Source organism: Spermophilus citellus (assembly GCF_964194105.1).
Source record: "Spermophilus citellus genome assembly, chromosome: 9".
Lineage (NCBI taxonomy): Eukaryota > Metazoa > Chordata > Mammalia > Rodentia > Sciuridae > Spermophilus > Spermophilus citellus.
Window position 1 is genome coordinate 52,072,512 of NC_138191.1, and position 27,343 is coordinate 52,099,854.

Sequence of the window (27,343 nt, forward strand, 5' to 3'; positions counted from 1 at the left end):
ACAAGGGGGAGGGCAGGAGGGGTAACAGGAGATGCTGCTGAAAATTTCACAGGTTCCAATTCATGCACAATCTTCTAGGCCTTTGAAAGGACTCTAGATTTCACTGTGTGGAGTGAGAAGCCACTGAGATGTTCTGAAGAGGGAAAAGTTTTGCAAGGATGGAAAAAGAGACTAGGTAGGATGTCGTTGCAATCCATGTGAGAGATGATGGTCAATTTGGTCTAAGGTGGGAACAATGAGGATGGTGGGCATTGATTAAACTGCGGACAGTTCATCCATAGTTTAATACTCTTGATAGAACCAATAGGGTTTCCTGAGATTGGATATAGAGTTGGAGAAAAAGAGAAGATTTTGAATAATTCTAAGACTCCAGATCTGAGCAAATGCAAGTTGCCGTTATTTGAGATAGGAAATTTGGTGAGATTTTTGTTTTTCTTTCTTTCTTTCTTTGGATGAGGATGAATACCAAGAACTCAGTTTTCAATAAGTCATTTTGTTACCCATATGGCAATGTTGAATAGGCAATTGGATATGGAATCTGGAGTTGAGGAACAAAATCTCAAAGTCTCTTATAAAATTTATTATATCTTTAGAAGTAAAATGGATCACAAAATATCTAGAATCATTTTTTCACAAAATATCATATTCTACTGAGCTAGAATCAATTAAATGTTAACTATGTATTCATGGACAAATCCAGCCTTTGTAAAACAGATATTCAATAGAGCTTTGCCTATTCTTCATTATCTTACTAAGCTAGCTTTACTAAATATTTTATTCTTTGCCTACCAGAGTAAATGATGATGGCAAGAGTTAAAAGTTATAATTCCTTAGCTGACCTCATATCAGGAGTTCAGGGGTATGAGAGATTCTGAATTAGTGCCTCTTCTTACAATGCATTTACTGTCTGGTTGGAGAGGTAAGATACATATGTGAAGTAATTAAAGGAACAAATAGTGAACCAGATATCGTTATGCTCTGCTAAAACAAAGTGATGGCAATGGAGCTGCTTGAGGCTAGGATGGTGTGACATAGTGCAGGGGCAGTGGCATGTGGCACATAGAGTAAGTCCAAGAAAAATTAAACAAGGTGGAAGTTAATGTGAGTTGAAGGACAGCTACCACAGGGAAAACAGGATTTAAATGCAGAAAAGACATTTGGGGCTGGGGATGTGGCTCAAGCGGTAGCATGCTCGCCTGGCATGCATGCAGCCCGGGTTCGATCCTCAGCACCACATACAAACAAAGATGTTGTGTCTGCCGAAAACTAAAAAATAAATATTAAAAATTCTCTCTCTCTCTCTCTCTCTCTCTCACTTACTCTCTCTTTAAAAAAAAAGAAAATACATTTGTAAGCATAAAAGGGAGGGAAACATGATGTGGTAGAGGTCCGTGAAGGAGACTGTCCTGCCTGAAGTGGAGAGAAGAATTAGAAAGATTGACAGAAACACACATCTGTATGTAGAACTTGATGCTAAGGAAGTGAATGAGGGGAATGGGAGAGAAAAGATAAGATTCACATTTCAGGAGAATAAAACTGTCAACTTTTCTCAGAACACACAGAAAGAGGGAAACATTAGGTAAGAAGATCTATTTGGAAGGTACAAAATGTGAAGTGTGAGTGCCTGTGGAAAAAATAATTTAAAAATGCCATGTTCTATAAAAGAAAAGGTCATCAGAATTCTTTACAACCTTCAGAAGATATGAACCCAGAGGTCCAAAGTGCCTAGTTATGGTTTGAATGTCATCTCCAAATCTCAATTGAAATGTAATCACCATCTGGACATGGTGATGTATGCTTGTAATCCCCTAGACTAGGGAAGGAGAATTGGAGGCTGAGGCAGGAGAATTGCAAGTTCAAGCCCAGCCTCAGCAACTTATAGAGGCCCTAAGCAACTTAGTGAGACTCTGTCTTAAAATTAAAAAGAAAGAGAAAAAGAAAAAGAAATTCAATTACCATTGTAAAATATTAAGAGGTGGGACCTCAAGAAGTGTTTAGGTTCAGGGGTACCACCCTCAACTATGGATTAAGTGGATCAGACAGAGATCTGTAAGATCACACATTTGGCTAGAGAGGATGCTGCTTTACTTTCATCTGGGGTGCTCTATATAGTCAGGATCATGATTTTATCATTTCTTTGTTAGATAAATTTGAGCTTCATGGTTTAGAGGGTAAATGGGCTTCAAGATGGTCTACAGTGCAGACGCTTATCTTACGTGAATTATCCATGGCTTTGGGTACAGTTGATCCCTCCTTCTGTTTTTCTTTCCTTGACTCACTTCCTTTACTCCTGCCTCACTCACTCAGTGCTCAATTGCTCGTGATTCTTCTCTATTGCAGTCTGCTTATTCCCTAGAGATCTTAGGAAGTTTTGCTCTAATGCCATTTTGATACCAAGACTTCTGGATTTATTTTTCTAGCTTAGACTGGAAATTAGGATCTTGGACTGTCACCTTTACCTGGAACTTACTTCCTCCAGACACCTGTACAATTCATTTCCTCACCTTTTTCAGATTTTTGCCCAGATGCCCCTTCTCAATGAGGACTACCTTGGCCACACTGTATAAAACCACAAACCCCTCTGCGATACCACCAATCCCCTTCACCTTGTTCTATTTTTCCCATAGCCCTTATGTTTTCTATTATACTGTCAATGTACTTCTGTTGTTTATTGCTTGTCTTCTTTTACCAGAATACAATCTCCATACAGTGTTTATATTCTAAGCCATTAGAAAAGTCCTGATAGTTAATGGACACTCAACAAATAATGGTTAAAAGGATGACATCTTGATCCGTGATCTTTCAATATGTCGGTTGCTTTATAGGCTTACTTAATGGGTTGGGAAGTTTTTTTTAAAAAATACTTTTATATTTAGTTGACACCTACTAGTTGTACATATTTATGGGGCACAATGTGATATTTGTTTCAATACATGCATGTATTGCATAATGTTCAAATCATGGTAATTAGCCTATTTATCACCTCAAACATCTACCATTTCTCTGGGGAGAGAAAATTAAGGATCTTCTTTTTTGTCTATCTTATAATATTTAATATATAATTATTAAATATAGTCACTCTGATGTGTAATAAAATATAGGAACTTATATGGCCCAGGAAATTGACACTCAAAAAGATTAACTAACCTACTAAAGGGTTATAGATACAGTAATCAATGAAACTAGGATTTAAATCTAGACTGTCTGGTCCCAAAGCTCCATGTCTGTATTCTAAACCATCCAACCTCCAATTTTCCTTAGTTGTAATGAGACATAGCACAAGATTTAACCACATATTATTATTAGATGCATAGAATAATGCATTACACATTACATGCAAACGTGATCATTTTGTTGATTTTTCCATTGATTTTTAAGACTGGACACAGTCTATAACCATTTTTCCTTAGAAATTTGTTCATGGATTAGACCATAACTTTTCTGAAAGTGAAATATTCCAAAAGTTTATCAATAAAAAAAAATCTAATAAATAGTAGGACAGTGTGTGTGGTTAAGCAGTTGCTTTCTCTTTGAACATCTATATAATTCTTTCAGGCTGAATCTCTGAGAGGTCAACAACTGTTCCATTTAGTGAAAAAGGATATTTAATTAAACCAATTGTTTGACTTTTAGAGATAAAAGATGTAACTGCTTTTGAACAGAGCCTCAGTTATCCAATACCATATCAAAACTTGGTACTAGGGATTAAACCCAGGGGTGCTTTACCACTGAGCCACATCACCAACCCTTTTATTTTATTTTATTTTATTTTTTTAATTTTGCGACAGAGTCTTGCTAAGTTGCTCAGAGCCTCAGTAAGTTGCCAAGGCTGGCCTTGAATTGCAATCCTCCTGCCTTGGCCTCCTGAATCACTGGAATTACAGGTGTGTGCCACTGAGCCCAGCAAGATTTATGTCAATATTTAACATATTTGTGACCTTGTATTTTAGTTCCCTCTTCCTCAGCTTACAAAGGAACATAAAAATAATAAGCATCATAGAAAACATGACTTTATCTCAGCTAGAGAAGGGACTGAGAATGTAGCTCACTTTTCTAGCAGGTGTGAGGCCCTGTGCCACAGTCTCACCAAAAAATAAAAACAAAAGCAAACTACAGAAAAAGCCGGAGGCCAAGCAGTCCATAGTTAACATTCCATGAGGATCAAGTACACTGATGTTTCAGCACAATGCGTTTTCCTCTATATATTTACTACATACGTGCAGACCTTGTTGCATTCACACCCCTGTACAGTGTGCACCAAAGAGCAGGATAAAAGGGACCGCCTAGGTTTAACTCTAATGCATTTGTTTAGAGTGAGAGCATTGCTGAGGACATTCGCCTTACTCACTTTCCTTCCTTTGTTAGCAGGGTAGGGAAGCCGCCCTTCCCTCAGCATTGTTTTTGGGTTTGGGTGTTTTCAAAAATGCTGTTCCATCTGATACCTTCGCTGGACACTTTTTTTTAGCCAGTCAATTCAAAATTATATTTAAGGTATTTGAACCAAAAAATGTTCCTGAAACCAAAAGTATTCAGAATGGTACCCATGATATATGATACCACACACTAACTGTATGTTTAAAATTATCCAGATCCTTCTGTGTGTGTACTCAGCTGCTTTTTGAACTTGAAAAATTCAATCTTTCTTTGCTTTTTGTTTTGCAAAGTTATTTCTACTTTTCCCCCATAAGTTTGTCATTTGAGTTTAAAGGGTAACTGATAATAAGTTCTAGTATTTGAGTAGTTGGTAATTTTTGTCCTAGATTTGCAAAAAGAAAAATATTAAGTGGGGTCCCTTTTCTTTATTGAAATTGTTACATTCCTTTTTTCCCTTTCTTCTTAAAGTCTAATGAGGTTTTGTTGGCATAGCAAAATAAATACTTGTATTTATGTTGGGATCATAAATACAAATAGAGAAATGAAACTGGTCATGGAGGAGCTCTCTTTCCCATGAAGAAGTTGTTGATTCCACAGCTCTACTAGGCTCTCAAATTTGGGCATGGGGATTTCTGGTGCTAATATTTGGATCTCAAATACTTTTATTCCTCAAGAGTTTCAAAGAACCCTTTGTTTATGCACAGGATTGCAATTCGGGTATTAGATATGGAATTGTAAAGGTGTGTCACCACTAAATGGAAGCCTGGCATTATGAGTCCTTATCATTTAATCTTTCATCTACCCATGCATCACACATTAGTTAAACATCTGCTGACATGTAACCAGCATCATGCTATGTGCTGGACACAAAGAGAAATAAGAAAATGTGCTCTTTTTATTAGAGAGGTGAGGAGGTAAACAGAAGACAAGTAAACTCTTGGAGAAAAGTGAAAGGTGTCCAAAGTTAGACTCTGGGCAAAGGGAAGACCAGCTTCCACTCACTCATGCTGGCTGAGAGGACCACTGAGCTGTGTTTTAGATGTGGACACATAAAAGCTAACTAATTAAGAGAATGAGTCAAAGGTGGAGGTAGTGAAGCAGAAGGGACATTGTACAGTCACAGCCCCTCATTTTCTATGTCATCATAGACAAGGTGAATAAACTTTATAGGTATAGATTCTCTAGAAGATGACAGGTTGACATACTACCAAATTGTCACATAGAGGTTTATAAATTCCCAGTTTGTTTCATAAGGTATGTGGTATTTAAAGACCACATACACACACACACACACATACATACACACACACAATCAATATATTTGTGTCTCTGTATATTTATTAATGATCCTTAACTAGGTCATGGACATCAAATCTTTATTCTTTTCCATACATTAACAACTGCTGGTGGTTCCAGAATCAGAGACATGGGCTTATTTTTAAACTTTTCCATTTATAAGTGGAGTATACGGAGGAAAATTGATTGATATGTAAAAGAGTATTTCTTCAGGTGTAAACTGGTGGGAATAATGATTTCTTATAATTTTTTTACAGCAAGATTAAATGAGTACTCAGTTTAACCTGGTCATGAAGCATAATAGCTACTTTCTTTGAAAGTATATTAAATCTTACAGGCACATTGTTGTTTCTTTTAGTGTCTTCACATTTGCTGCATGAATCTTTACACATATGACCTAATTCTGTAATTGACTTATTCAAGAGAAAGAAAGACCAGTCTCATCCTTCCTCATGACGAAGAAGCTTTTGGATATCTTCATTTCCAACCTAGGAAAATTGAGGCAAGATGGCCAGACTTGGGCAGGGCACCGACTCATCAGATGGTAACACTCCCTGTCCAGCAGACTTTCCATTAGACTGACTGTGGAAATCATGGAAAAACGTTGTCTGATTCTTTGTCATTATGGAAATAGTCTATAAGCTTATCCAATTAGAACAGCCTCTAGGCTGAGCCATCACTCTAAAAGCTAGGATGTGAGCTAGTTATATTAAAGTGGATTTACATGGCAGAGTGAGCAAGGAGCCAGCTGTCAGTGTGTCTGCCCTTCAGCCCATTTCACTATTAAAAGTGAGGGCTCTGAGGCTTTGCTGACTGACAGATTGGGTTCCAGATAATTGTAATTCTAGCTTGAAGATTTTGGGAATTACGTGTTTAGAAAGATGCCAACTAAAAGTTAACTTCCAAAATATTTAATGGGTCTCTCTCTGGAGACATGGATGCTTTGCCAGTGTTTATTGTATGTCATAAGTGAGCCTTTAAAAAGGAACATAAGAAATAATTAAAAAAAAAAAAAACCAAACATCTTATGTTTAGAAGTTTTGCCTTATTTTAACATTAAAATAAAACTTGGTTACTTCATCATTAGATCCATCATACAAGTGAAATTCTTTTGTGTGCAAACCCTGTATTTTCCTTCCCACCTTATCCCTCCTTCTGCTCCTCTCTTTCCCTCTCCTCTCTTTCCCTTTCCTTTTTGGTGAGATTCTAAGTGTAGGAGTTAGATTGCTTAATGTGTGCTCAGGGCAAAGACGGAAAGAATTGCATTATGTAGTCATGCAGTGGTGTGGGTGGGGTGAGATTAAAAAAAAAAAAAACACTAAGTTCCAAAAACTAGGATTGCCACAATGGATCTGTAGGGACCTTTTTAGAGCTGAAGGTTAACTAGAAACCTTACTTCCTGAGCAATTTGAAGGCTTAGAACATAGCCAGATAGTGACAGAGGTAGCTGCTCCTTTCTATCCATATCAGTTGTCCATCACCCACTTTTAAAAATCTCAGCAATACAAATCTTTCTTTGTATATGTTTAATTTTAATCTTAGAGCATAAAAATGTCTTCAGAAGAAAACTTGAAGACTATTTAAGTGTAAGTTTCCTTCCAAGTGAAATTGCAAAGAGCAGGCTGCTTTCTTCCTCATGGACCTTTGAATTCTTAAAAAATGAAATCTGAAGCTATTGTGGTACCCCCTTAGTAACCAGCCCTTTAAAAGTAGTCCCTGAATAGAGTAAGAATAGTAATTCATTTGGGAAACAAAGGTCAAGCTAGATGAATATCTCTGGCTAATTTTGTCCACAGCATTATTAACTTACTATGCTTTGCCCATTTGACAATTTGATTTTATCAAGCTCTATTCTTATTGCCTTCCTTTATTTACATGTGTCTTTTAGAAATGGATATGAATGAAATAAAAATCTCAGCTGCTTAAGGTGTGGGGCAGGTCCATTTTCCTTTCTTTGAATTTACTAACTTGTCTGTGTGGGGAATCAAGAAAGAGTGTCTTACTATGGCCTAGTGGATGATTATATTTCTGGGAGCTACTGAAGGTAGAAAGCTTCTTGAGCAATGCAAACACCTTTGGTTTTGTGTTGAGCTTTGTGGGACTGCTGGGTCATCTCCGCCTTCCCACAAATCTACCAAGTGCAAATGTACACGCTGACAATGGAATGCAAACAAATGGTATGCATTAGGTACACAAGAGTGGGAAAGGTACAGAGACTGTCGTAAGCCATTACAAATGGTAGCCTCCAAATGCCAAGCTATTTATAAAGAGGAGAAGCCGTGACTTCCTAACATAGGGCCTGAAATAAAGACGGGTTTGTCCACAAAAAAGAATGTAACTATTCAGTTCTGTGCATTTGTTTATTGATGATCTCTTTTTCCCTTACGTCTTGACATTCCACCAGAGCAGACTGCATGATCTCCCCTTGGGAAACAACTCCGAGTTTAGCTTTATTTACAAGCTCCATTATACTACAGAGCGAAATGTTCTAGCTGATAGAATAGATGTTACATGGCAGCCCACTGACCTCTCTATTCGGGAGAAATATTCACTCCTACAGAGAAGTCCTAAATGTTAGCTGATTCATGTTCAGTTTTTTTTTCTCTTTATTTGCTGAAACTCAAGCCACCAACTTTAGTTGACTTCTTTGTTTTTTAATCAGTAGGTGTTTTCTCTATTTCGTGTAAGATTTGTCAGTAAATGAGGAGCTTTGGGCTACTAATCTGAGCTTTCATATTCCTTACCATCATTTGCTTCCAAGGCACCAAGTTCATGTTAAAAGTTTCACCTTTGCAGGAAAACTGTGGTGTAGGGTAAGAGGAAACCTAATCTGCACACTCCTGAAGGGGATGCTATATTTTCAAAGCATTTGCCACTGGGAGTCAAGGAGAAATGAGGAGATAACTGTGGAACTGATCCTTTATCCCTGGGACTCCGGGAACCTCTAGCAACATCCTGAGTAGAAAACTCATCTTGATAAAGGAGATTGTTGAAAAGATGCATACCTGAGTCTGGGAAACTGCTCAGTTACTTGGGAGGAGTACTTTTATATGTATAAGCCCAGTGTCTGATTTTAATGTGAAGGAAACTGACTTCAGGTTCTGAGAAGGAACAGCTGTAAAAATCAACAGAGGATACTTTCCTTCTAAAACACTTCTAAAGACCAAGCAAGACAGGATGCCTCAAATTGGTGAGCAGCCCTAAGCAGGAGTAAGTGGAGAACAGAGAGGAGACCAGCATGATTGAATGAACAGCTGCTATAGAAGAGGTCACCATTGAATGGATAGAGAATTCCAGCAAAGGACTAGGAGAGTGTGGGAGCCTCCTGGGACTGAAAGGACTTGGACTTTTAGGAGTGGTGTGCCTTCACACACTATGAGTTTGCTAGGATTTGGATGTGAGGTGTCCGCCAATCGCTCACGTGTGAGACAATGCAAGAAAGTTTGGAGGAGAAATGATTGGGTCATACCCTTAACTTAATCAGTGAATTAATCCCTGATGGAATTAACTGAGTGGTAACTGGAGGCAGGTGGTATGGCTGGAGGAAGTAGTTCATTGGGGACATGGCTATGGGGTATGTATTTTGTATCTGAAGAGTAGAGTCTCTCTGTCTCTGCTTTCTGATCATCATGTGAGGTGGTTTTCTCTGCCACACTCTTCCGCCATCATGTCCTCACCTCAAGCCCTGAAAAACGGAACTGGCCTTCTATGGACTAAGGCCTCTGAAACTGTGAGTCCTTAGGTAAACCTTTCCTCCTTTACAGTTGTCATATAGGGTCTTTCAGTCGCAGCAGTGAAAAAACAGACACACTCTCGCCATGATGTTCTGCCTCACTTTGAGCCTGGAGAAATGGAACCTGCTGTCTATGGATAGAGACCTCTGAAACCCTGTGCCCTTAATTAAACTTTTCCTCTCCTAAAATTGTTCTGGTCAGATCCTTTTAGTCACTACAATAAAAAAGCTAAGACAGAGGTCAAGATGCAAAAATTAATTGCAGTTGGATGTTTAGGACTGAATTTGGGAAAGACCTTTCATTGTGCAGTGGCCATTGCAATAGTAAGATGTAAATTAAACACTACAGATAACAAAAATGATTTGAAGAAAAACTTGGGTTTTCTAAAGTCATTTGGATAAAGTGTTATAATAACAGCTGAGAGTCCTTGCTTCCCACAGCAATATTATTGCAGCTTTTATTTCTGTTCTCGTCAATAGCTCTTGGTTCTTTTCACCAAACCAAGAAGTGCTAACACATTTGGAGCTTGTAGTCAACATTCTGACTCAAGCAGCAAGCATAATTAATCCCATATCATGGCCAGTTTCATTTTTTCCTTTTCATCCAAATGTGCGTAAAATTCTTGGTGGCTGCCTCTATGGATCCTCACTATTTAAATACAGCCCATTTTGTCCACCCCCTTCCACCCTTCCTCCCTTTAACCACAGAAAACATAACTAATTATGTTTCTCGGGGAAAACATAACTAAATGAGTCTAGGTATATTTAGTAGTTTGTCATCTTTCCAGGTGTTTAGGTCAAATGAATGGTATATTTAGTGGGGAAAACACTTCCCACAGTCTAAAATGGAATGTGAGCTTAATGAAGCATTCATGCTTTACTGAGTGGCTAGTGCTACTAAAAAAGGTGATCCTTTCCCTAAGGAAGTAGCTTGAAATCAGTAGGCCTGCTATGGAAATTTCATTCTATATACCACCTGTGTGCTAGCTGGTCATTTGTGCGTGCCTGTGTGGTTAGTTTGAAAGGATGGAATTACTTGGAGTTGCTGGGAATCATATGTTAACTTCACGTTCTGTTCACAGGGTGAAACCTTTCAGTGCCATTCACCTTAAGATCATTATTGCTGTGGCCTGGTTGATTTTATGCATTCAACAAAAATTTATAGTGCACCATGAACCAGGTACTAGATAAGGGTTGGGGTAGAAAGCTGAGCAATATGGGCATGTGTCTGCTCTCTTGGACCTTAGATTTTGTGGTGAAAGACAAGAGAAAAATGAACAAAGTTCTGGATTAAATGCTATAGAGAAAACAAAGCAGGGATTTTAAGAGATTTAATGGCTTCGGGGGTGGTGGTAGGATGTGCTGTTATCTTAGAAAGGTCAAGGAAGTCTTTCTGAGGATACAGCATTTGAATTTTCCCAATCTGAAAACTTGGCTTCTTTCTGAAGCAGAGTCATCTTTTCATAGTTATGGACTTATAAATTTTAACTAAGTACTTTGTTATGATTTGTTCCTTATAAGTTATGCAAACATTTTTTTCTTTTGCCCTGTAAACACTTAATGAGCATGAAAATTGAGCATAGAGAAGAATTTATTTCCTTTAAAAAATTAGACTAAATATCTCACAACTAGGGGAGACCGCCTCCAGGTAATTGGTAGTACTTTAAAAAAAGAAAAAAGAAAAACTTAAGATTTTTATAGTCAGGCTCCAGCTATAAGCATAATTATTTCAGAGATAATAAATTCCTCTCCCCAATGAAAAGTGACTTTCCTTTTAGTAATTCCATGGGCTTATGTCTTTTTGAAGGGTTCCCACTCAAAGAAATTACTAAAAAATTTATCTCAGTTCTGCAGAAGTGGGCTACATGAAAAGAGAAATAATTTAGGTAATTCTTACATCTAACAGAGCCAACAGCTTCCTCAGAAAACGCATTTCACCCAGTGTCTTCACTGTCAAATCAAATGATCTTTTTTTTTTTTTTTTTTTTTTTGTCTTTATTCACTTCAACCAGTTACATGGGCATTGGATTCTGGGGTGAGCCTCTGGAGTTAGAGTTGTTGTACTCTGGAATCCATTACGTGGTTTCCAGTGGACAGATAGCTAAATGCTGTTCTCATGCCCGCTTCTTAGCTTTAGAATTTCTTCTTATCCTTCCAAGGCCTCTTGAAAGCATATCTCCTCTCTGAAGCCTGACATGGCTAATAGAACTAATCCTTCTCTTGTATGTGACTCCATAGCACATTGTGCTACTTTAATGATTAACAAATAGTAAGCAAATATTAACTAATAATAATTATGAATAAGAAGTAATTGAAAGTGGTTATTTTATTACTTATAAAATAATTATTATTTGTGTGTATATATTAAGTAATGAAATAAATGTTAGAGCATAAATCTGCACAAGCATTGCTTGCTCGTTGAACTGTTAGTGTCAAATTAAGACATATTTTTGGTGAATTTTTTTTTCACAGGTTTACAAAGGCCATTTGATGGCAGCAGCCCTGATTCATTTCACCAAAGGTAACAACTTAGCAATTGTTCTACATTTGGGTACAAAAGTAGCTGCCCCTGTGACATTACCATTTTTTTTTTTTGAAGGCAAGGATCAATTTCACTCAGAGACAGGAGTATTTGTCACAGAGGAAGTATTTGATGAGGAGAGAAGGAAGTGGGGAAAGAGACCTCACTTGAATGCACTACTTTTCTTTCCTTCTGATTGCCTGGCTTGGGGGTATAAATAGAGAGTGCTAGAGTATACACCTTAAAATATATTGGCATTTCTAGCCATCCAGCTGTACATTCTTAAAATTTTGTTGTTATTATAAGTAAGCAGTCATTATGTGCTAGTTATTGCAATAAGTTCTTGGCCTTTTTTATTTAATTCTTGCAATGATACTATAAGATGGGTACTTTCCCATTTTTTTCCCACTGGACATGGAGACCAAGAACAGTAAGATTTATCCAAAGTCACACACACAGCCTTCAGCAGTGAGAATTTAATTTCTGCCTAAAATTGGAGACTGAGCTCTATACACTGTTCTCTGAAAGCTCTGGGTTTGCTTGGTCAGTGTGTGTTTCTTCTGGGGAAGCATTAGCAACCTTGAGCAGCAGAAGGGCCCAAGATGGTTGCAGAGCAGATTCCGGAGAGATTCACATGTGAATTATCAGCTGGTCAAATTCCAAGAAAGATAGAACTTCTTTCAGTGTTTCCCAAGGGTTTTTTTTTTTTTTTTTTTTAATATGGTCTTTTTAAATACTGCCCTTCAGCTATCCAAAGCTCACTTGAACTCATTCAGATTTTTCTCTTTCCTTGCTTTCTTTCTTTCTCTGGTGTTGAGGATTGAACCCAAGGTCTTGGGTATGCTAAGGATGTGTTACACCTCAGACCAGAGTTTCATTTCATCACATTTCTTTCAAAAACAATTTAATTGAGGTATAATTCAGATATTGAACAATCCACCCAAATAATTATAAATTCCAATTTTATTTTAGTTTCTATACAGAGTTGTACATTATCATCACAATCAATTTTAGAACATTTATATTACCACCAAAAGAAACCCCCCTAACCCATAGTTATCACTCTCAATCACCATACCTATAACCCTAGGCAACCATTAATCTACTTTCTATTGACCTGTCACGTCTGGACATTTCATTTATGTAGAATCAAACAATATATGGCTTTTTTTTTTTGTACTGAGGATTGAACCCAGTCACATCCTACCACTGAGCTACATCCCCACCCCTTTTTTCTTTAAATTTTATTTTGAGACAGGGTCTCACTAGGTTATGTTTAACTTATTTAGCATAATGAAAATTTCATCCAAGTTGTGGCATACATCAGAACTTTGCATATTTTAATTACCAAAACTATTCCATTGTTTGAATAGACATTTTATTTATTCATCAATTGATAGACATTTGGATTGTTTCTACTTTTTGGCTATTTTGCATAAAGCTGATATAAACATCAGTCAATATTTTCATTTTTTCTGTTGAGAACTTCCACTTTCTCATTGGAGAGATCTGAGTTAGGGATCAGAAAGCACTGGACTACTCTAATCACCACAATTTATACTAAGATATAGATGACTGATACAATAAATGCATTTCAAAAGAAGAATGTTAAATAAATCTCTAGTGGGTGAAGTCATTGAAGATAGTTTATTTTGAGAAATAAAGTCTTTTTCTTACACTGGCTGCCACCTGTCATTATTTTCTCTATACTGATGGAAATCCAAAGGAAGCAATTTAACAGCTGATCTTGAAAGCCTGCTGATCCTTTCAATAGAACTGTGTTTAATCATTCCTCATTTTCTTCTGCTCACATTATATTTTTTCTTTTCTACAATACCTTTCCTTGGGTAAAAAACAAACAAACAAACAAAAGATTATTATCCTGAATTTTGGATTACCCATAATTGTAACATCTGCATAATCTCTCCCCACTCTATGATGACCGTTTCCTCCCTTCTAGCCCACTCTTGGAACAATGATCCAAAACATTTCCCAGGGCCCATCTAGTTCTCAAGCCCATTAATTCTCCTACTTATCACTCTGTTACTCTCCTCCTAATGGGTTCTTTTCTGTCTTGACCAAGCTTAAATTCCTTTTCAACGATTCTAGTCACCCCCTTGCATATATCTTCAATTCCCTGCCTGGTTGGGCATCACTGTTCTTCCTTGCCAAAGCTATAAGTCCATTTCTCTGTCTACTGTGTATCTGGACCAATGAATGTGAACATGACTGGAGAAAAACCAATCTTGCCTTAATGTAAAATTTGAATCGAGTCCAAATGTAAATTAATTATTACGCACTTCAGGTGGGCCTCTGAGGCTTGTGCTTCGTTCTTCTTCTTATTTTTTTTTTCTTTTGGTACTGGAGATGGAATTCAGGGCCACTCACCCACTGAGTCACATCCTCAGCCCTATTTTATATTTTATTTAGAGACAGGGTCTCACTGAGTTGCTTATCACCTTGCTGTTACTGAGGCTGGCATTGTCAGAAAGCTTGGGAATGGCACTCTTTTAATTTAATTCTCCATCATCCTGCCTTGGCCTCCAGAGACACTGGGATTACAGGCATGCACCAGCCAGCTTGTGCTTCATTCTTAGTGCTGTCTGGAATTATGCTTCCCTAATCCATTTACTTTTCCACTTTTCTAGTTAATTTTTTTTACATCTCTTTTTAAAACCTTACACCCCTTCTCCATCATCATCAATCACAACTGAAAGAAAATTCTTCAGACTCCAACCATTATATTTACCCATCTACCAGCATCTGCCTCCATAAACTTTATTGTATGTGCTTGTCTCTATTGCTTCTTCTTACAGAGAAGCCTACTCCTTCTACTTGTGTGCTGGATCCCATCCTTTCTTATCTACTCAAGATAATTGTTCCAGCAATCCTCTATCTCTCCTGATTCATCAGGTTTTCACCTTCTTGAAACATTATCATCCTTAATATTTATATAAATATACTATTACAAATATACCAATATACTTTTATATCTATTATATATATAATAGATATTAATACTTATTTTTTAGTTGTAGTTGGACACAATAACTTTATTTTATTTATTTTTATGTGGTGCTGAGGATCGAACCCTGGGTCTCGCATATGTGAGGCGGGCACTCTACCGCTGAGCCACAACCCCAGACCTATATTTCTTCTATTAAAGCAATGTAAACCAAAGCTTCCTGCTGCCTCTCCCAAACTTGCCAGTTACCATCCCATTTGGGGCCTTTGTGGCAATATTTAGATATAGTTGCCTTTATTCACTGCCTTGTTGAAATTTCCCCTGTGAGTGCAAATAATATCTTAAATCCAATGTACACCAAAATGGAATATCAAATCTTCAACTTAGTAATTCATTCCCAGCCATCCCCTTCTCAGTTGATGGTGATACCACCTTTTTGATTGCTCAGGGTTAAATTCTAAGATATCCTGCAATTTTCTCTTTCTCTTCTACCCTCATCCAGTCAGAAAATTCCATTTTTCCTACCTTTAAGTCACTATATATTTTATTTGATCAACTCTTATTATCTCTACTATTAGCACACTACTATGAGCAATTTATTTGTCTTTCACCCCTTAATTGGGTTTCCTGCTTCTATTCTTTCTCCATCCCACATGTTCCAAGAAAGCAGTTGGAAAGATCATTCTAGAGCACAACCATGTCATTCATTTGTTCAGAACCTTTAGTATAAAAGCCAAAGTACTAACAGCGGTGTACAAAGTCCTGTACCAACTGAGCTGCCTCAGTCTCCTGCTACTCTTCCTCTGCTACTCATACATGCCGACATGCTACACCTCAGAGTCTTTGCACAGGCTTCTGTCTGGAATGCTGTTAAATACCCATATGGCCGGTCCTTCTCTTGCTGTAAGCATTCTTGGGCATTCCCTTCTTAATGAGGTACATGCAAGCCACCCTATTTAACATGGTTTGACATCTCCTCTGTGACCCTCCAAAACCATTCTGGTTTTGCACAGTGTTTGTCACCTAATACACTATGATTTCTCTATTTTAATTTTTTTTTAATATCCACCCTACAATGTAAACTTCAGGAAGTCTGGCATTTTTTGAGTGTTTTGTTCAGAAGGTGCTCAGCAAATATCTGATCAAGAATTAATCTGAATTAGACATGTATTCAACATGGCCTATTAAACACATTGATCAAATTGCTCTACTAAATAATATTGTCTTTGTAATTTTGGTACTGGAATCATTTATTTATTCTTATATTGTTTTAAAAATATATTCCTGTTTGTCATCACCATTACTGTACTTGGTGTAAATTTTCATTGAAATGGTTGTTATTTTAAGAGTTTGCTATAAAAAAAATTTGTTTTGGTTTGTATTATATTTAAAAGTACCTTTCTTTTGATAACTAAACCTTCTAGATCATGCATTTATTTTGACAAGAGAATATGGAAAAAGTGGCATTAGCTACGAGTCCTGGAATTTGGCGATGAGGACTCCCCGGAATCTTCCAACTGCTGTAGATCTAACTGACAGCTAAGAATAGTGCAGAATGTAAACTTCTATAGAGCCAACTGTGAAAGGAATTTTTAGAAGCAAAGTGATACTATATGGCATTGTCAGAAAGCTTGGGAATGGTTTTAATTGCAAAGTAGTACATATTTTAATTATATGTTTACCATTCTAATTTCACACAGGAAAACTTATTGGACTCCCTAGGAGTCATATCCTTCATTTTCTATTCATTTGTGTATTAACATTATCATGAGAGGACACAGGGCAAGGCAATGTCTGACAAAGAACCTTTGTGTTTTGCCACATTTCGTGGGAGTACTTTCCAGGTTCCAAAGAAGCTTTTTGCAATTTTATTCAGCATAAGATTATAAAAATTTCTGGCTTCATTGTGGACCTAGAATCGTCATTTTTTTTTTCTTTTTTGCCACTTTTCAGAGCAGGTGGAATTTAGTCTAGTGGAATAAGCAACCTTGCTTCTGCTTTTCTTCTATCTGATCTTCCAGCATTCTTATTTCTCTTTTCATGTCTTGACTCTAGTCTCTGGTTTGCTCCTAGAGGATCCTCGAGACCTCTGCCCTCCTGGATCTACCCTCTTTTCCACTCCAGTGGAAATTTGTTCTCAAGTGGTTGATTATTAGGGGGAAAAGTCTACTTTTTTTTTTCTTGTAAAATAAGGAAATTGGCCTAGATGATTGTTTAATAGTGTTGACAAACAGAAATATATTTTTTTACTGTACTTGGTATAAATTTTCATTGAAATGGTTGTTACTTTAAGTGATTTTTATGACTCTAAATCTTTTCTGGGCAAAATGAAAGCTACCTTCCAGGAGAAATTATGCCATTTCCACCCTGTTTGCCAAATTACTCCTTTTGTTAATCTGTCTCTCTCCAGAACTAAAATTTGAATATAAAATACTATTCTGTTTATAACACATTTTCTTTAAGGCAGTTCTGCCTTAGACCAAGTTTCTGGGTATGGAATTCATGTTTCTAACTGGGGCTGGTAGGCAGTGTGGTGGTAAGATGCCTAGGCATTTCCCAGGCTCAGTAAAGGCTTTACTTATAGCCAGCTCCATTGTCTCTATATTTGGGATCAGCATGGGACATGAGATCCTTAATAGGGTCACTGATTAAAAGGTGTAATGTTATTGCAGATGGTTTCACAGACTCAGTTCTTGCAGACAGCCTTATGTAAAACGTGCTCTGGACTAGAATAAAATGAATGAATGTCCACCCTGAAACCTGCAGGCCTCTACTGGGATTAATTGTTGGCAAACTCTCCCTAAGATCCTTGCCTATAAAGCACTCAAGGGAGTACAAAAGATGATAGTCATCACCCTGATGGAAAGCTGAGCTAATTTTGCCTGGATCTGGCCCTCTGGTTCCAGGGAGTCTAGCTATTCCAATCCTGTCACTTAGATGACACACCATAATGTCCATGTCAATTGTCAAGAGTGTGATCAGCTGCTTATCAGGTGTTGATCCCCCAGCATTTTCTTTGCAGCTCACAGATATTTCTTGAAATTTAAAATGCCTTCTGAAACATGGGGACTTTCATTCTTTGTCATCTCTGCTCCGTAGCTGGTCAGTTGCTGTAGCCCGTGTGGGAGGACAGACAGCTTCAGACACATGAACCCTGCCTTGAGTCCTGTGGAGCCACAGAAGGAGATGAGCAAGTGACAGGTGCCTGGCCATAATGCACAGGCAGGACAACCACTCACAGCCAGGGCAAGGGGAAAGAAGGCAGACCACCTGCAGAGGGAGCTCATTCAGTTTCATGTTATCTTCCAGAGTGTTCTTCTTTTTTTCTTTGTGACTGACAGACACCCATAGGCAACTTGATTTTAGCATAGCTTTCTGGGTTACCAAGGCAGCTTTATTCCCCACACCTGAAGAAAAGTCATAAAAAAATTTCTTATATATCCCTAAAGAGCCTCAATGAAGGAAAATAAATTCTCAAAAGAGAAGTGATGGTTTGCTTCAAGGTTTCTCAGAACTAGATATTATTGTCTTTGTTATGGATTTGGGAGATGGGGGAAAGTTTCGAAATACTATTTTCCAATTTAATTGTGGTTTCAGCACATGAGTAAAAGTGGAGAGTTAAAGTTAATTAGACATGAAGTGGCTTTGTGTCTAGTTAAGTAATAACTATCAAGGGTCTGACATTTTCTCAGAAGGCGGAGTCAATACCCTCTAAGTTACCCCCACCCCCAACCGCCATGGTTACTCCTCAGGAACCAGCCTTGGTGGAGGCCATTACTACTACTGTGGTGGTAATGGAAAGGAAAGGAAGGAAGGGAAAGCAAAGTAAAGCAGGCCCATTTCAAAGACCGCCTGTGCAGGGCAGAACACTGGCCAGCAAGCTCACCTATCAAGATTTCTCTGAAGACACTTGTCCTATCCTAGTTTCCTTTGTGATTCTTAATTGATGAAGTGCTGAGGAGGAAATAATATTCTCATCTAGGGTTTCACTCATGATCCTAATGTGCACAATGTGGGTGAAGTCTGGAACACAACATAAGAAAAGGGCTTTGCATGTTAAATTAGTAGCAAAGAAAACATGCATAATATTTTAACATCACATTTCATTTTATTCTTTATAAAGAAAAGCCATCCCTTATTCTACATCACTGGAACACTTTTATTTTGTTTTGTTTTAGACAAACCTTTCTCCTTTTCTTTCTCTTCACTGGAGTTGCCTTGCTCTGACTTGCTCACTCTTATAAAAGGCCTATTTATAACACATATAGCTCAGTGTGGATTGGAAATCCTGACTCATCCAGTCTCACTTTTAATAACTACCTTGCAGGAATATTTGCCTTTTTGACAGTGCTCAATCTACAAGAGAAGGAAGATGATCAGATTTAGGCATGATTTTTAAGAACTAGAAATAATTTTGTAATTATGATTTCTTAGCCTGTATGTTGGAGAAGTTTTCTGTCACTTAGCAGGCATTCTAAAGCATCAAATAATACTAATAATTACATCTCGTGAGAACTTGCTAGGCACCAGAACATGTAAATGCTTTACCTATATCAACACCTTCAATTCCCAGAATTACTGGGTGGGATAGGTTCTATTAGCATCACCTTGAGGGAGATGATTTTGGTTCAATCGCTAAAGAGGCAAGAAAACTGATTCTGAATAGTCTGGTGGATGCCCTTTTGGATCTAGCAGACTTGGCCTGAGGTTTATTCTGGGAACAGTGGCTAAGTATGTAGGAATTAGAGCAAAATAACTTGAAATGCAAGTGTGGGGAAATTCTATGACCATGACTGTGATCTGTCAAGTATGGGTGTTACCTTAGCAGCAGACAGTTGTCTCCTAATGGTGCTGGAACTCTGTTACAGTGAACCAAACATGGTGCCAGTGGACTGAGAGGCCCTTCCATTCTTTGTCTTCTCCAGGCACTTGTAAGAACAATTAAGCCCTGAATTGAATTGTGAAATCCTGTGAAATTCTTGGACAACTCAGGGTTAGGATAGGCTGCCATTTTTTAAGAGGAAAAAACTAGTCTTCATGCTAAGCCAGGTATAGTTCCCAGCAACAAATTGGAAAGATAAAATAGAGATGACTATATTTATCCAGAAGCTGGGAGAGAATCTACCTCTATCCGTGGGTCACTGCCTTGTTCAGAAATCTCCAATGACATTCCAGTGCATTCAGCACCAAATTCCTCATATCAGCCTCCAAGGTACCTCACCTCTAGTTGTTTTGAGGTCTAATATAGATCTTTTATTGGATCTGAGCAATCCCATTTCTGTTTCCTAAATATCTTATGCTTCCCAATTTGAAGTGTTGCTAATGATTTATTCTGTGGGTCTTGAGAGGACCAAGCTCTCAAAGCTCATCTTTACTCTCACATTTTCCTGTGAGAAATAAAATGAATCTGGGTGGCACCTTGATGAATCTTTTAGCACCCTGCCTGGAAGTCTCCTTGGATAGATCATCTAGTTCATTAGGCACTAATACTACAAGCAATACACTGCTAAATTTTCTGCCACAACAAATATACCCTTTTCTCAAGCTTTCAATGACATCTTCCTTACTTAGCTTTCTTTCTTTCTTTCTTTCTTTCTTTCTTTCTTTCTTTCTTTCTTTCTTTCTTTCTTTCTTTCTTTCTTCTTCCTTCCTTCCTTCCTTCCTTCCTTCCTTTCTTCCTTCCTTCCCTCTGTCCCTCCCTCCCTCTCTCCCTTCGTTTCTTCCTTCTTTCATTTTAATAGCCATTTTAGGTTCACAAAAAAGTTGAATGGAAAGTAGAGTTACCATATACCATCATTTTCCATAGGTGCAGAGCCTCCCCCATTATCTACTTCAGTACCACAGTGGCACATTTGTACAATCTGTGAGCTCCTAGATGAATCATTATCAACCAAAGTCCACGATCTATCTTAGGGTTCACTCTTGAAGGGCTTGAAAAAATATATAAAGATATGTGCCCGTCTTTACTGTATCATGCAGACTATTTTCACTGCCCTTAAACATTCACTGTCATCTGCCTGTTCATCTCTTTCTCTCTTTCTTTTTTAAATGACTCCATAGTTTTTTTTTTCCCCCAGACTGTCATATAGTTGAATCATATAGTATATAGGCTTTTTAGATCACTTCTTTTACTTAGTAATAAGCATTTAAGATTCTTCCATGGCTTGAGAAATCATTTCTTTTTATCCCTTTGTCTGTGTTAGGCCACAGTTTTAGTTATCCATTCATTTTCTTTTAAATGCTTGTTGAAAGCCTCCTTATGTCCAACTTTTTTTTGCCTTCATTAAATTTCTTATAGCACATCAGGACTTTCTTAGCACTTTCTTCAAAGTCCCTTGAACTCTCACTAACTTTCTTTTGAAAAAATATTTATTTTTTAAGGTGTCCTACTACAATGCCTTTATTTTCTTTATTTATTTTTATATGGTGCTGAGGATGGAACCCAGGGCCTTACACATGCCAGATGAGCACTCTACCACAGAGCCACAACCCCAGCCCCTCACTAACATTCTTTTCAAAGTACTTCCAGTTCTACCTGTCACCCCAATCTCTAACCACCCCTTGATTTCTTGGACTTTTGTTATAGTTGCATCCTTTTCCCACCTACCCAAATACCTGTGCCAGCCAGGGTTGGCTCAGAGAACTACACCCACATAAACACACACATATTCTTTAGAATATAAAATCAGCACACACACACACAAACACAAACACATACATACACACCACAAATATAACTTTTTTAAGGATTTTGACCACACAATTGTAGAGCTGATTGCATAATTTATATGAAGCTGTCATTTCTGTATCTGGCAATGAATGGAGCTGTAAGTTTGCAGGACAGGCAGCTGGTAAAGGAATAAAGCACTCACTAGTCCTGAAGACAAATTGGCACCGAATCATTCTCTCCCTGACTCTAAGCCTATAATTTGATTGATGGATATGTTCTGCAGAAGCTGGAAGCCTTTGCCATGGAGCTACACATGCACTTGGCCCAGAAGTTGGAGCAGCTGAAGCAGGTGGTCCGGCGGGAGGTGAAGATGTGTGCTTGGCTGATGCCCAGGCTAACCAAGTGAGCAACACCAGCAACACTTAGGAGCTGCAAGAGTCAATTGCACTTTATGCTCACCTTCTTGGAGCACAAAGACATCTGTTCCCTTTCTGTCATGCAAATGACTCTTCGGCTCCAAATCCTTCTGGTCCTAGGCAGGGAAGGGAATCTGAGAAATTTTGCTAAGTTGACACAATAGAAATCTACTACACTTGTCTCTATCTTGTCTTTTTCCCAATCCATAAATTCTTTATTTCTTTTTAAATGCAAGGATTGTTAGGTGGGACACAAAACTTTTGCAGATAGAATAGCCTATCAGAATTCAAGTGAATCTTTATTATTCCAGGACTTTCCCCTTGCATGTCCAACTTTTTTTTTGCCTTCATTAAATTTCTTATAGCAGTGATTTTTCAACTCTTCTAGTCTTTTCAAATCCTTATCATCACATTATACCATTAATTTTCTATAAACAATGAAAATTTCAGTGAAGAGATATAGGCTGCACTGGTGGTTTTCAAACCTTACTGTGATTGAGACTCACTTGGAGGCTTTAATAAGACTACAATTGCTGGGTTAACCCCAGTAGTTTCTGATTCAGTTAAGACTAAGTAGAGCATGAGAAGGTATCTTTCAGGCCCAGAATACCTAATGCAATCCTTAATGAGAAAAGCGAAGCAGGAGACATCACAATACCAGACCTTAATTTATGCTACAGAGCTATAGTAACAAAAATGGCATGGTATTTGGCACCAAAACAGACATGAATACCAATGGAACAGAATAGAAGACACAGAGACAAACCCATATAAATACTCCTACCTTATATTAGACAAAGGTGCCATAAACATACAATGGAGAACATATAGCTTCTTCAACAAATGGTACTGGGAAAACTGGAAATCCATATGTAGTAGAATGAAATTGAACCCCATATCTCTCATCCTGTACAAAACTCAACTGAAAGTGGATCAAGGATCTAGGCATTAGACCAGAGACCCTGCGCCTAAAAGATGAAACAGTAGGCTCAAATCTACATCATATCAGATTAGGAACTGAATTCCTCAACAAGACTCCTAAAGCACAAGAAGTAAAATCAAGAATCAATAAATGGGATGGTATCAAACCAAAAAGCTTCTTTACAGCAAAGGAAACAATCAAGAATGTGAATTCAGTCATAAAGAAGAGTGAAATTATGGCATTTGCTGGTAAATGGATGAAACTAGACACTATCATGCTAAGTGAAATAAGTCAATCCACCAAACCAAAGCCAAATACTCTGATACATTGATACTAACACACAATGCAGGGGTGGGGGATGGGAGGTGGCGGAGGGAAGAATAGAACTTCATTGGATTAGACAAATGGGAATGAAGGGAAGGGAAGGGAGATGGGAACAGGGAAGATGGTAGAATGAATGGGACATAACTTTCCTATATTCAAGTATGAACACACAACCAGTAAAACTTCACACCACGTATAATCACAATAATGGGAAGTTATACTCCATGTATTTATAATATGTCAAAACACACTCTAGAGTCATGTATATCTAAAAAGAAATAAGAATAAAAATAAAATATAAAATAAAAATAAAATAAAAATTTTAAAAAGGTATCCTTCTAGTGAGCTTCCTTTTGATGCTAGACTGGAAAGTCCTTAAGTTATAAGCTACAGATGGGGGTGGGGATTGAACCAGGATGGGCTGAGCATCCATTATGATAATGATGGGGTTTTAGGGGGAGATCCTGTCCAAAGGGACATTTTGAATGTTTGGCTTGGTTTCCTTAGGCCTGATGCCACCCACATACACTGCTGCAGGGAGGGTTAGCTACATGGGATTCCAGGACAATCTCAAGACTCTGCCATAGCCATTTTGGTTTTGGCAAGAAAAAAAAAAAACATGCTTGAATGAATGCAGATCTAGATTTTTGGTGAGATAGTGAAGATGTGCCAAAAAGAAGTTTAAATCTTGCCAATTCGGTGTAGCCACCCAGAAATTACTTTGCCAGACACTATTTCATGTGTGTGGTAGCTGATATCAGCCCCCTGGCTTTGTACTCTGTTAGTGTGTGGACATGTGATATTCTATAAGTGCTGCATATTTATAGGGAAGTTTTCACACTTCCAAAAAAAATTTCCTCATCTTTGCCCAAGAATGAGCAAGAATGTACAGATACAATAAACATAAATATTATTGTATCTGAGATTCTCATCCATATTTGAATCTCTTTTTTTAAAAAAAATATTTTGTCATTGTTGATGGACCTTTATTTTATTCATTCATTTATATGTGATGCTGAGAATTGAACCCAGTGCCTCACACATGCAAGGCAAGCACTCTATCACTGGGTCACAACCCAGCCCTGAATCTTTTGCTTGCTGATATATTGAGGGGATTTTGATTGAGGTTAGCAAGAAGCACCTTTTTGTAAATACAGTTTTTAAATTGACCTTTGGTAATTTTATATAGTTTTGGGACCTAGCATGATATGTCAATACATGTATATAAAGTATTATGATCAGATGAGGGTAATTGGCATATCATCTCAGCAGACATATCATTTCTTGGGAGTTGGAATGGTTTACAAATGTCTCTACTAATTATATTGAAATATCCAATTAATTGTTGTCAACCATAGTTTCTTATGATGATATAGAACATGAGAAGCTATTCCTTCTATCCAACTGCACCCTTGCACTTGTTAACCATCCCTCCTTCTCCCAAGTCTTCCCAGACTCTGTTTAACCACTGTTCTGATCCATGGTTCTTTGATCAATGTTTTAGCTTCCCACATTATAAGCGAGAATATATGGTATTTGTCTTTTTGAAAAGAATAGTTTTTAGCAAGAATCAAGACAAAAATGTAGTAAGTGTCAGAAGTGGCTTCACTTCCTGATGAAAAAAAAACTCTGGCCAGGAGTCAGGAGACAGGTTTTCACCTCAGTTACCATTAACATGCTTCAAGATTTGAGCAAATCACTTAAATTACTTGGTCTCACTTGTCTGGACTGTAAAATTAAGGGGAAAGATGAGATAATTCCAAAAGTTCTAAGTCTGTAGCGTAATGATAATTTTAATGGGATTATAGCATCACTAAATAACAAGATTGATGTCATTGTTCTGGGAAGTAATACAGAGCTATATTAAGATGAAAAAAAATTAAAACATATTTAAATAACCTTGTGTAGCTTTAGAACCTTTATCAAAGTCTAATAGGACTTTGCTATGTTTTGAGTGAATTGAACTTTTTGAGGAAGGTGGGAGGGTGGCTCCAAGACTGTGTACCTTGGCATGCCAATCTCTTGCTTAATGTAATTTCTTCTCAAAGGCCAATGTCAACAATCAGGCAACACAAATAAAGCCATTGAGTCAAAGTTTCAGTGCACAAATGACTGTGGCAGGGTAAGTTTTGATGGGGAATTTTGATAAAACATCTAGATTACTTATTACCTTCACCAATCAAAAATGAATTATAAATAGCTCTGAACACTTGTGACATGGAATGTCCTCTATGAAGGCATCCCTTTGGAATTTGGCTGCATCATTTGCTGGTGATAAGTACATGGAACAATTTTTAATGTGATTTTTCAGTATAAAGACATGGAAGATTTAGACTGATTTTTCTGGGGTAAACCATATTCTTTAGTGTCTCAGGGAATGAAGGTGAATTAAAAACATACATAAGTCTTTTTCTCAAGGAAAAGTAAAGACGTATAAGCAAAACTTAGATTAAAAATCCTCTTTTGGAGCTCAAAGTCTTCAATCATAAAGCAAAGATAAGGAAATGGAAACATCAATTACCCTAATTTTATCAGTACATATCATATATACATATTAAAATTTCACATTATACCTCATTAGTACGTGCAATTATTACATGTTAATAAAAACTAAAAATAAGAAGCATGAGAAAAAGATTAACATTAAACAGGGACGAGAGGTGGGAGGGAAAGGGATAGAGAAGGGAAATTGCATGGAAATGGAAGGTGACCCTCATTGTTATACAAAATTACATATAAGAGGATGTGAGGGGAAAGGGAAAAAAATCAAGGGAGAGAAATGAATTACAGTAGATGGGGTAGAGAGAGAAGATGGGAGGGGAGGGAAAGGGGGATAGTAGAGGATAGGAAAGATAGCAGAATACAACAGTCACTAGTATGGCAATATGTAAAAACGTGGATGTGTAACCGATGTGATTCTGCAATCTGTATATGGGGTAAAAATGGGAGTTCATAACCCACTTGAATCAAATGTATGAAATATGATATGTCAAGAGCTTTGTAATGTTTTGAACAACCAATAAATAATTTAAGATGAAAATTTTAGTTACTCTGATGTGATTGTTACACACATATTTAATTATCCACTGTACCTCATAAATTTGTATAATTAAAATAATAAAAAAGTTAAAAAAAATCCCACCTTTCATCTTACTGCTAATATCTTACATAAGAGGTAGAAAGAGAAGCCCAGAACCATCAGACCAGGAGTGAGAAGTGTAGGTTAACAGTCCTTGACAAATGGTGAATAAAGGTTATTTTTTGATATCCTCCCCAATTTTCATTATATCTCTTTTCCAACAATTTAACAAGGTTGCTAAATATATGGAACAATGATATGTACTGGAACTTATTCTTTATCTCTTTGTATTTTTCAGGCAGGACACAAATATATGTAAGGAACTTTGCATGGCAACATGACCAAGTAGAAAGGAGCCCTGAACTGGGAATGGTCTAAGGGGAAGAGACCTAAGGAGTCTTTAAAGAATCTCTTAAGGTGTATATTTTTACATAGGGAAAGTTTCTTAATAATATTTGTTGAACATATATAATTTTCTAGTTTAAAAAAGTAGGATAGATATCATTATTTCTATTATTTATATTAAAATGGCTGGTCATCAATGCATAAATGGATAAAGAAAATGTGGTGGTATATGCCAACGTGCGCGCGCACACACACACACACACACACACACACACACACAATGGAACACTATGCAACCTTAAAAAAGAAGGTAAATCTGTCTTTTGTGACAACATGAATGAATATAAAGGGCATTATGCTAAGTGAAACAAACCAGGCACAGAAGGAAAAATACCACATGATCTCACTATATGTAAAATCGAAGAAGTGTAATTCGTAGATGCAGAGAGATGCAGAGAATAGAATGATAGCTACCAGAGTCTGGGAGATAAGGAATGTTAGTCACAGGGTATAAAATTTCAGTTAGGCAGGAGAAATATGTTCTTTGAGATTCATTGCACAGTAAGGTTATAATAACATAATGTATATATATATATATATATATATATATATATATATATTAAAATTTGCTAAAAAAGTACATTTCAAATGTTCCTACCAAAAAAGTGATGTGTTTTTGGTGATACTTTTCTTAGCTT